The 12655-nt window shown below is 42.5% G+C and overlaps 1 protein-coding gene across 1 annotated transcript in view; it reads left to right on the top strand.

Annotated features, from left to right (window-relative positions):
- The window catches only part of nr6a1a (nuclear receptor subfamily 6, group A, member 1a), a 125848-nt gene that overhangs the window by 54384 nt on the left and 58809 nt on the right, over nucleotides 1-12655 (top strand). The window lies entirely within an intron of this gene.

The following is a 12655-nucleotide window of genomic DNA, read 5'->3' on the forward strand; positions in this document are numbered from 1 at the left end:
AGTGGCTCCCACATAAACAGGAAGATTAGGAGTTGTAAAGCCACCAGTCTCAAATGTGTGTGGTTATGTTGTAGTGTAGGTAGCTGTAGTGAGCCATCATGTGGAATGGCGCTGTGCTCTGGTGCGGCATTTATCAAACTGGCGGCTGCAGACTTATCAACATATGCGTCCTGCTGCCTTCAGATGGCTGCAGGGATTTTCTGAGCTGCAGAAGTTTTTAATGCACCATAACCAGCTGTGGTCATCACATACTCCAGAAATCACTGGCTGATGAATTCATACTGATTTACTATCATTCCTGCTTTGAGAACATTGAAAGTTTTGATGACAATTTCCAAACATCTTTTGGCAGAGGCATATTTTCTAGCATTAGGTCATTTACAGATTAAGCTTTATTCTGTTATTTCTGCTCCAACTGTTCAACTGAGATCATCAGAGTGGAAGTAAAGTCACATTGTCCCAGAGCCACAATATCTGTTTTCTCACAAGCACCAATTAAGATGACCTTCATTTGAATTACTTTGCACCTGTTTGTGCCTCTTCCCTCACCTGCACGCCGAGCTTGGAGCATCAGAGCGTCACACACGTGACTGCATCCAGTTTCAGGAATATCCTAAACTGTTACAGTGCTGCGTGTACTGGTCTTTGACTAAACACTAGCACAGCAGGAATCCATCCATTCCACGTATCCTTATCAGAGTCTCCACAGTAGGAATTTAAAACGCAATGTAGGTAACAAAGTCAAAGGTGTAAAACTATGTAGTGTTTCAGAATTGCATTCAAACTCTTTAGAACACTGAATGTAAATGGACGAGTTCTTATATCGACCTTTTCTACTATATCCGAGCACTCAAAGCGCTTTACATCACTGCATGTGTTTTGTAACATCTGTCATTGTTAGTGGAAAAACTTACCCCATGACTTACCCCAAGCAGACATATTGAAACTGTCGGTTTGTATCCTATGTGTGATTTTTGATCATACGTAACGAAGGAAAAATCTCTCGTAAAACCTTGTCATCCTGTGGATGAACTCCAGTTCTACTATTTATGTATATATGTATATACAGTGGGGCAAAAAAGTATTTAGTCAGCCACCGATTGTGCAAGTTCCCCCACCTAAAATGATGACAGAGGTCAGTAATTTGCACCAGAGGTACACTTCAACTGTGAGAGACAGAATGTGGAAAAAAATCCATGAATCCACATGGTAGGATTTGTAAAGAATTTATTGGTAAATTAGGGTGGAAAATAAGTATTTGGTCACCTCAAACAAGGAACATCTCTGGCTCTCACAGACCTGTAACGTCTTCTGTAAGAAGCTTTTCTGTCCCCACTCGTTACCTGTATGAATGGCACCTGTTTGAACTCATCATCTGTATAAAAGACACCTGTCCACAGCCTCAAACAGTCAGACTCCAAACTCCGCCATGGCCAAGACCAAAGAGCTTTCGAAGGACACCAGGAAAAGTATTGTAGACCTGCACCAGACTGGGAAGAGTGAATCTACAATAGGCAAGCAGCTTGGTGTGAAAAAATCAACTGTGGGAGCAATCATCAGAACATGGAAGACATACAAGACCACTGATAATCTCCCTCGATCTGGGGCTCCACGCAAGATCTCATCCCGTGGGGTCAAAATGATCATGAGAACGGTGAGCAAAGATCCCAGAACCACACGGGGGGACCTGGTGAATGACCTGCAGAGAGCTGGGACCAAAGTAACAAAGGTCACCATCAGTAACACACTACAACGGCAGGGAATCAAATCCCGCAGTGCCAGACGTGTTCCGCTGCTGAAGCCAGTGCATGTCCAGGCCCGTCTGAAGTTTGCCAGAGAGCACATGGATGATACAGCAGAGGATTGGGAGAATGTCATGTGGTCAGATGAAACCAAAGTAGAACTTTTTGGTATAAACTCAACTCGTCGTGTTTGGAGGAAGAAGAATACTGAGTTGCATCCCAAGAACACCATACCTACTGTGAAGCATGGGGGTGGGAACATCATGCTATGGGGCTGTTTTTCTGCCAAGGGGACAGGACGACTGATCCGTGTTAAGGACAGAATGAATGGGGCCATGTATCGTGAGATTTTGAGCCAAAACCTCCTTCCATCAGTGAGAACTTTGAAGATGAAACGAGGCTGGGTCTTCCAACATGACAATGATCCAAAACACACCGCCCGGGCAACAAAGGAGTGGCTCCGTAAGAAGCATTTGAAAGTCCTGGAGTGGCCTAGCCAGTCTCCAGACCTCAACCCCATAGAAAATCTGTGGCGGGAGTTGAAAGTCCGTGTTGCTCGGCGACAGCCCCAAAACATCACTGCTCTCGAGAAGATCTGCATGGAGGAATGGGCCAAAATACCAGCTACTGTGTGTGCAAACCTGGTAAAGACCTATAGTAAACGTTTGACCTCTGTTATTGCCAACAAAGGTTATGTTACAAAGTATTGAGTTGTATTTTTGTTATTGACCAAATACTTATTTTCCACCCTGATTTACCAATAAATTCTTTACAAATCCTACCATGTGGATTCATGGATTTTTTTTTCACATTCTGTCTCTCACAGTTGAAGTGTACCTCTGGTGCAAATTACTGACCTCTGTCATCATTTTAGGTGGGGGAACTTGCACAATCGGTGGCTGACTAAATACTTTTTTGCCCCACTGTATTAGGGGTGCAACGATACACAAAATTCACGGTTGGGTTCGGTTCGATACTTTTGTGTCACGGTTCGATATTTTCTCGATACAAAAAAAATGTTCATGCCTTTTTAAATTGTCATTTATTAAATTTTCACGGCACATTCTGCACCACATCTCTGTGCGTTCATCATTTGTTTGAAGCCAGCTCACCTCCTGCAACTACTTTTCTGAGAATACGCGCTTCTTTTGTGGTTCGGACTCCTTCTGACATTTGTTTGGAGGTGGAGGAACACCAAAGTAATTGCTTAAAGGAGCTTCTTCAACATCTTTAAGAGTTCTAAACAAATGTCTGTCCTCCTCCTGAAAATCTTATGTATGCAAACACCCGTTGCAACTTCTTATCTTGTGCGTGTTTTTTATTTTGACAGCGAATGCGCACCTGCGGACCACTTATGTGCACCCCTGGTTATTTAGCTCGTCATATTGCAGCCACAGAAATTCTTTTGTCCATGAAACCATAACGCTGCACTTTCTTTTTGCCTTATAGTCTGATTTGTCATAACTTCTCCGTTTTGTGGTAAGCTTTTCTTTGGCTGTCACTTCTTCACCCTGACCTGTCTTATTTGGCTCAGCAGAACTAAAATATATATCCTGCTGCTTTTACAGACGCACTCACATAAGCTCAGCGATTCTCTGCGCGATCAACCTCTCACATGTTTAAGCTGCGGGAGATTTCACTTGTCATGTTTGCATAGTAAGCTAACGATTAATAAGACGATGTCAGAGGAATTGGTGCACAAATTATCATCACTCACAGATCAGTGCTGTCGCTCTCTATACACAGTTCGCACGATTGCAAAGTGAAAGCAAAAAACAAGCGCAAATGCAAATGCCAATGACATAATTACCCAGCTACATTTCTGAAAGAATGCAAAAGCATTGACATATATTTTTCCTACAATAGCCGGACGGGAAGGGAAGAGATAGATTTTGGTAGCCCGACTGAAAAAATCGCTAGCTCCAGGACGTCAGGCTAGCGATTTTGCGAGCCCTGTGTCTGATTGAGGAATCACTCATCTTTGGAAAAGAGAGTTTATTACAGAGAAATGTCTCTTTCCAAAATAAAAGCTATACTATCTGCTTCTTCTGGGCTATATTCTCAGCAGCATAAGGAGAATCATGTGCTAACAGCTGTCTAAATGACTCGGCTAAAGTTAGTAGCATGCTTGTTGTTTTTGTCTTTGCACTAGGATGATGTCGGAGTAAATGTGCAGTCATATTCGTTGTGTTCCCACTAGTGCTTTCAGGTTAATCTCGTTGAAATGACCTTAACGCCACAACACGGCAAATCTCCGTTAACGAGCTACCGCCGATCGCCCCGTGCGTGGGGCTGGACGGCCAACACGTTAACGAGCTAACTGCGCTAACACACTAGTTCCCACCCATGTAATTGAGCATTGCATGGCACATCCAACATACTGTTTTACTTTAGTCCATGACGCGCTTACCTTCAGGGTCATACGTCACATGAAAACCAAAATAGTTCCAAACGCCAGATCTGAATGAGGTTCAATTTGCCATGTTGCAAGGAGAGCTTAACTTCTGTCTCGCTAGCTTGCCCTGCGCTCAGTGAATCTGTGTTCAACTACTCTGCCTAGGCTGCACTGTCGAGCGCAGATTCACTGAGCTCTCAACACAGACAGCATCGTCAGAAGGAAAGTTGATAAAATAAATTAAAAATTTTGTATTGTTCGATACATATGCGTACCGAACCGAAAGCACTGTATCGAACGGTTCAATATCGATACGAGTATCGTTGCACCCCTAATAAATAAATAAATAATAAATATATATATATTTATTATTTATTTATTTATAAATATATATATATTTATTTATTTATTAAATATAAAAAAAAAACACCAACCGGACATAGTGGTGGTAGACAAACAGAAGAAGACGGCCGTAGTGATCGATGTAGCGGCTCCGAATGACAGCAATATCAGGAAGAAGGAACACGAGAAGCTGGAGAAATACCAAGGGCTCAGAGAAGAGCTCGAGAGGATGTGGAGGGTGAAGGTAACGGTGGTCCCCGTGGTAATCGGAGCACTAGGTGCGGTGACTCCCAAGCTAGGCGAGTGGCTCCAGCAGATCCCGGGAACAACATCGGAGATCTCTGTCCTGAAGAGCGCAGTCCTGGGAACAGCTAAGATACTGCAGGACCCTCAAGCTCCCAGGCCTCTGGTAGAGGACCCGAGCTTGAATTATAGAGCACCCGCAGGGGCGAGATGGGAATTTTCTTTTTGAATTTATATAATGTGTATAAATATAGTTGCTTTAGTAAACCAGCCTTATAAACACTGAAGCACGCAGCATGAAAGACAACGGGCCTTTCTTAAACTCTTTCTGAAGCTGGATGTTGTGTGTTTGTGGCTGTTTTGACTTTTTAAATCAGGAATGATTTCGCTCGAACAAACGTGCCGGATACACAAACTCTTATCAAGGTTTTGCTGTTACTCAGAGTGAGAAGGACATTTGTTTGAGTGGCAGATTCATTTGTTGTAATGAACTCAGTTCTTTCATTGTTTTCACCATTTCTTTCTTTCTTTTCTTTTTTTTTTGCTGACTACATTTTTACAGCTGGAGCAGAGTTTTTGAAGTTGTTCTTTTTTTGTGGATGTTTGCATAAATTAAAATTTCATGCTATGCACTTATTATGGTTTGAAAAGGATTGGGATGAGTTCATTGCCAAAATGCTCGCTGTAGTGGAGGTGGTTAAGGAAGATCTGGAGTTTATTTAGCCTGAGCTGGTTTTTGCCCATACAGCATTTGGTATCCTGAGGTTTTTGAGAAAATGTGAGTTTTTGCAAGAAGGAACAGAGCTCGGTTTGTTACGGAGCTGGATTTCCTGAAAGCAGTTTCTTTGAAGGACATGACAGATTTCTCCGTTTGTCTCTCCTGGTGACTCTGTGGTTTCAGTCTTTGGCACATTTGTGTGGCTGTGTTTCACCATCTGATGGATGTTGTTCTGTGACGTGAAGCTTGGTGATTGGTGTGTTTTCTGAATCTCGCTTTGGCCACACAGAAGGGAGAAGACAAGAGGAGAGTGTTTGACTCTCTAAGTTTGGGTTTGGGCAGGCTGTAGTGATGTTAGGAAAGGTCAGATCCTTATTTAGGCACAGGTGGGTCGTATTGGGGTCTTCAATGTTCCAGCTAGCTGAAGTAAGTTTGCCACTATCCATCCATCCATCCATCCATTCGCTTCTCCTTTTCAGGGTCGCGGGGGGCGCTGGAGCCTATCCCAGCTGTCATAGGGTGAGAGGCGGGGTACACCCTGGACAGGTCGCCAGTCTGTCGCAGGGCCGACACACAGGGACAGACAACCATTCACACTCACATTCACACCTAGTGGCAATTTGGGTTATCCAATTAACCTATCCCCACAAGCTGCATGTCTTTGGACGGTGGGAGGAAGCCGGAGTACCCGGAGGGAACCCACGCAAACACGGGGAGAACATGCAAACTCCACACAGAAAGACCCCGGCCTGATGGTGGAATTGAACTCAGGACCTTCTTGCTGTGAGGCAACAGTGCTAACCACCGTGCCCAAGTTTGCCACTATTTCACCCAAAGCAAAGAAACCATCTCTGAGGTAGCCGTCACATTAACTTGTCCAAACTCTTCTTTTAGCGTCTGCTCTGTGTGTTTGTGGCTCATTTTGATTTCTCTTATATTTTTAAATCTTAGCTGGTAGATCTGTTTGCATTATTTCTTCCACTTTATTTTTGGTTCATTTAGTTGATGTTTGAGTTTATGTTTAGAGTGAGGACACCACATCCCTCAGCCGTGTCGCTGGATTCAGTTCCCCTCCTTTTGTTTACTTTGGTAAACGGCCCTGCTGACGTGTTTGTTCGTGGTTATTTATTCATTTTTTCCATTTAGCAGACTCTATAGGTATATTTATGAAATGCATTTTTGCATCGATGTGTCCTCGCTCTCGTAGCAAAGCAAGTGTGCGTGTGTGTACGTGTGTTTTCGCCTTCCTCCTGAGTGATGACGGCATAGCGCGGCCTGGAGCGCAGCCAAGTGCTTTCATTCACACATGATTAGATCACTCTGACCTGGATAACACGCAGAGCTCCACACTCGGCAACACGCTGCTGCATAAGCCTTTTGTTTGGCTTTAACAAAATACCTCCCCGGCTTCACTCGCCTCCCAGTCACACCCGAGTGATATTAAAGCGTCAGGACGACAGAGTCGATCCACCGATCCACTTCCCTGTCATCTAAATAACGTGCGTGCCGTTTCCTCACCTGAGCTGCGTCCTTACCCGGCCGTACGTAGACCCCAGAGATTCTGTTTTTACTTGGGTCATGTTACGTTTGAGTCACAAAACACAGCTTTGTTGTCATTCTTGTGTCTTGTTGTTTTGTTGTTGGCTTGATGCTGTCTGGAGATGTTAGGATGCGTCACTGTGCTAGAAGTTTTTGAAGCGTCTCGAATAGGGCTGCCACAAACCATTATTGTGATAGTCGAATCATTAAAATTTAATAAACTATCATCTTGTCTTTATTTTTAGTTAGCACAGACCTTAAACACTTAAAGCTGTAAGCTAATGATAGTTATATAAGAGCAGATGCTGCTGGTGCAATAAGCTGTACGTGTTACGTCCATGATCTGACTAGTCGACTTTCACATAATGGTTTGTGGCAGCCCTAATAGACAGATATAGATATAGACAGATATTGTTGTGATTGATAAGTTGTTAGTCCTGTACAGGCTCTTGGTAAATGCATTGAGGAAATCAATGACTGGTTGTGCCACAATTTTCTCCAGCTAAACAAAAACAAAACTGAGGTAATAGTCTTTGGCGCCAAAGAAAAACGATTACAGGTCACCAGAGAACTTCAATCTATACATCTAAAAACCACAAACCAGGCGAGAAATGTGGGTGTAGTGATGGATGCAGACCTAAACTTAGAAAAACACATTAAGACAATAACAAAGTCAGCTTACTATCACCTCAAGAATATTTCAAGGATAAAAGATCTGATGTCTCAACAGGACCTGGAAAAACTAGTCCATGCATTCATCTTTAGTAGGCTTGATTACTGTAACAGCATCTTTACAGGTCTACCTAAAAAATCAGTCAGACAACTACAGCTCATTCAGAACTCTGCTGCTCGAGTCCTCACTAAGACCAAAAAAGTGGACCACATCAGTCCAGCTCTGAGGTCTTTACACTGGCTGCCTGTCCGTCAGAGGATAGACTTTAAAGTTCTGATGCTGGCCTATAAAGCTCTGAATGGTTTAGGACCAAAATACATCAGTGACCTCCTGACCCAGTATGAACCTTCCAGATCCCTCAGGTCATCTGGATCCGGTCTTTTATCAGTTCCCAGAGTCAGAACCAGACACGGAGAAGCTGCATTCAGCTTTTATGCTCCTTATATCTGGAACAAACTCCCAGAAAGCCTCAGATCAGCTGAAACACTCAGTTTATTTAAATCCAGGTTGAAGACTCACCTGTTCTCAGCTGCATTTGAATAAAGCACCAAATCCACACTTTAAGCTTAAATTTCAAAACTTACATTTAACTACTGATTTTAGCTGTTTTGATTTTATATACTGTTGTTTGTTTGTTTGTTTGTTAATTAGTTAGTTTATTTGCTTGTTTTAATCAATTTTAAATCATGCTTTTTATTTGTTCTTGTTTCTAATGTCTCTGTAAAGCACTTTGAATCACCTTGTTGTTGAATTGTGCTGTACAAATAAACTTGCCTTGCCTTAGTCGTTAGTGCTCGAGTGTGCAGTTTCACAGCATCAAGGTAGTGCTGGTGAAAACTCATCCTGAGACTTCATGACGGGACTTCAGTGAGTGATGCTGGCTGGTTCACGTGTTCTGTGCTGTCCATGGCTCTAAGATACAAAGTTTCTTCCGTTCAGACCAAAGTGTGCTGCTCTGTTCACTGAGTAGGAGGCAGAGGACAGTTAGTGAATGGACTAATACACTCTTTTCTATGAAATTAACAACTTTCTGGTAATTTCAGAGTTGGAATAGCCTTGAATTCAAAAACACGTGCATGGCTTTAAGAGGAAAGCTTTTATTCAGAGCATCAGTACGAGCCAGAATATCCTTCAGCTGTGCTAACAGGCTGGATAAGCCTTTAACACGAACACGTCAGGTTGGGTTAAAAGATGTGCTGCTAGAATACAGTCGAGACATGCGCTGAAAATGTATTCAAAAAATACTTTAATCTTTAAGTTTTATGAGTGTTTGTTTTCATTAATAGCTGATATTTACATTTGTGATAAACTTGATGTTTAATAGAAATGTTTCTTTCTTCAAAAGTGATTTTAAAGCTTTGAGTGGTATGGATATTCAAACTGTTGTCCTGCACTCACACGTAGAGAGTCGGGAAGCTACAGCGTACCACGAGAACAGACACGTGGATGCTTTAAAAAATATTTTCTTCTGCTTATCTTTCAGAATTTAACATATGATAGTAATGATTATTTAATACATTATAATAGTTGCTCTGGTCATTTTGGTAAATGCCATTTAACACAGTAGAGACACAACAGAGAGACGTGCGGCACTTTGCGGACGAGCTATTTCAGCCGCTCCTTTGATCGTCACCTTCAGTCTGAAACGGTGGAAGTGTGTCGTCATGACAGCGTCTCTTATCTTTTCCATTCTTTCTTGGCTTCAGTTTCCAGTGTTTGTGCTAAGCTAGCTTAAAAACATCCTGCTGAAAGTTTTAAAGTTATGCTAATGGTATGAAAACTGCAATTTCACAGTGACGTTTTCCTTTTTTATACGTGACAACGGCTCAGTTTGCATCTCCTCCTTTAGCAGTCGACACTACGCCTTCACATTAGCATGTTTTTCTGTATCGAACACAGCATCTTTTTAAGGGATCAGTTAATTACCCTGCCGGGCCTGTCTCTGAAACACCTCTTTGTTGTGCTAATACGCTCTCTATGATAGCATCGCCATCCTTAACCTTCTCCATGTGTACAGATAACCCAGAGGGGGTGGAGTGGAATATGTAGGGTGCTGGGAGTTGGGTAGTGGGGGTCGGAGGGGCGTCGTTGCAGCACGTCCTCCAGCTGTGCCTGTGCGATGACAAGCCCGTCCTCAGCCAGACTAAACAGAACACGCAGCTTCACCTGCAGGGCTTCCTCGATGCCTTTTCCTTTCCTTTTTGTGCTTCCTCTTGTCTTGTGACTTTGGTGAGGATTTGGGGCGATGCGGGATCACAGGCACACGTCTGCATTGCAAGCTGTAGTTAAAGCAGCTGCTGTTCCCTGCTGCAGTGCGATTGGTAGGTTGGTCTCTCACCAATGTGCACTGGCCTGGCTGAATGCACTGAACCAGGTTTTTTGTGCCCATAGCAGTTTCAAGGGAGTCATGCTTGATCTTTCTGGGCCACATGGAAACTAGGTCAGTGTGCTGCGCTGTCAGTCATGTCTCACTCGTGTGTGTGTGTGTGTGTGTGTGTGTGTGTGTGTGTGTGTGTGTGTGTGTGTGTGTGTGTGTGTGTGTGTGTGTGTGTGTGTGTGTGTGTGTGTGTGTGTGTGTGTGTGTGTGTGTGTGTGTGCAGAATAAAACTGTAAAATAGGGCTTTTACATAAGGATGGGATGGCTTCCACAGATATGCAGTGTTGCTATTATGGAGATTCTCTCAAACTGCAGCACAACTTCCTCAGCCCCCTCCGTACGCTGCCACATAGGGAGTGAGCAAGATAGAAAGAAACAGAGGGTGGGGGGGGGGATGAAATTCTCATGCTTGGTTCAGATCCCTAAGAATGCTTGGGAAAGCAGGATCTTATTATCACAGCAAATTTGCAATGTGCAGAGTGGAGGAGATTAGATGCGTCTTGCCTTTGAAGTGTATTTTCCAACCATTGTGTGATGGCAAATTCCATCAAGTGTTGGAGGCAGCCATGATAAGAGGCACGGGTTATGAATGCTGCGCCATTAAAAGCTGTCATTTGAGCAATAAGATGAAACACTCCCAAACTCCTGCTAAATGGAAAAAAATCTCGCCTCATTTGGGCTCTGTCATTCATAACTGTCTCAGATACTAAAATAACAAGGTGCCTCGATGGCCTGGATGAATGTGTCAGAGTGTGTGGACTGTGGATTATAGTGTATATAAATGAGTGGGTATTGGCTTGTGAATAGGGGATATTTTCCTCTCAATCAACTCTGTTTATTTATTTATTTGTTTACAAAGGACTGACTGAGGGCTTATGTTTCCAGAGATCCTACTGGACTTTGATCAGGCTGCCTTGGTATGACCTCAACTCTTTGACCTTCACTTTGAGCACTGCGGCGTCTGGGAGTTTGGTGTCAGGACATGCCCAGAGTCACCAAAATAAGTTCCTTCCTCCCAGACGCACTCCTTTGCTCCTCAGGGGCTGCAGAGTGAAACGCTGCCTGAAGAAACCTGCCTTAGGAGTGATATCAGCCCGGGCCTCAGATACTGTTGCAGCCTCAGACCAAACACAAACAGCACAGAGCTGCAGGAGGTGTCTGAACATGCACGTGTACATACTTCCAGCACAGTTGGTCTACTTTGTCTTTGACATCAAAATTGTGGCGTTCTGAGTTTGCAAAGTGCAGAATAATAATTGATTAAATCCTTTTATTGTTCATTCTTTCAGCTTTTAGCGCTCGCTGGTGGTGATCCTTCAGCTTATTAGTGGCTGTGAATGATGGATAACTTCTGATTCCCCTGGAAACAAATCTTTTGTATGATTGAAATATTTGATCCAAACTGAAATCTCACAGGAACTGAATGATCAAGTTTTTACAGTTAAGTCTAAGATTTGTTGGGCAAAAACATATATTTTAAAAAATGTTCCTCTGTGTACAACCCCAGTAGGTTTTAAAACAAAGAATTTTAAAACAAAAGTTGAGCATCAACATTTTAGGAATTACAGCTGTTTTCGTGAGGCTCAAAAATTAGACAACGTGGCCAAGTGAGGCCTGTCTCCTGATTATTCCAGGACACTTTGGGCAGATGACACATCTGGAGCTGATGCCATGATCCAACTCACGTTCATTATGTTGCCACTGACATCACTGACAATATGATGTCCAAAGAGATGTTGGGGCAACTAAAGGAGGCTGTTATTTAGCTTAAAACCCAAATCAACCTCAGAGAGGCAGAGACAAATCCAAAATCTGCTACCTTCTTTAAAAAGAGGTTTGGAGCGGATAACTGTGCAGCACTGAAAGCTCTGGAAGACCACAGGAAAAACTAAGAAAAACCCCTTTACAACATTTAGCCAAGTCAAGTACAACAACTGCATCTGCTGTGCAACCAGCTCCCAGTTTGGACTCGTTAGACTACTTTCCTTTATGATAAAGCATATAATGGATCAGGTGGCTCATCGTCCTTCCTTAGTTACGCTGCTGGACGCCTAGTAGGGGTGGGGAAAAATCGATACTGTGTAGTATCGTGATATTTTGTTTGCTAATAATGTATCGATACAGGGACAGCAGAAATCGATATTTTGTTACAAAAAAGGTTTTTGTGCTCTGACTTCAGAGCATGTTGATCCTTTTTCTGAGCAAGAATCCTGACATTCCTTCACTGTCCAAATGTGTTTAACTTTATTTTGGCAGCAATAAACATGACAGTTTACTTATTTTAATTTAAGACACGTTTTATTTTAATTAAGTTTAAAACTTTTTTATTTAATGTAAAATTATATTTTGTTTTAATTTACTTTTAAATTCTTCAGTTGCTGAAGGGGCTGCATAGTTTTCATATTGCATAGTTCAGAATAGCTGTAATTGTACCAGATGGTTGCATTCAGTTAAGTTGGACTAGACTGTAATACAAACCGTTCAGTTTGTCAACAATAAAACTGAACTGAGAGAAAGACTGAGTGTGAGACTTTGATATTAGATAAAATTAATATTGATAAAGTTTACCTTTATGTACAGAATCTGAATATCGCAAAATATTTTAAAAAATTGCAATAATATCGTA

This window comes from Astatotilapia calliptera, chromosome 12 (assembly GCF_900246225.1).
Source record: "Astatotilapia calliptera chromosome 12, fAstCal1.2, whole genome shotgun sequence".
In the NCBI taxonomy this organism is placed as follows: Eukaryota; Metazoa; Chordata; class Actinopteri; order Cichliformes; family Cichlidae; genus Astatotilapia; species Astatotilapia calliptera.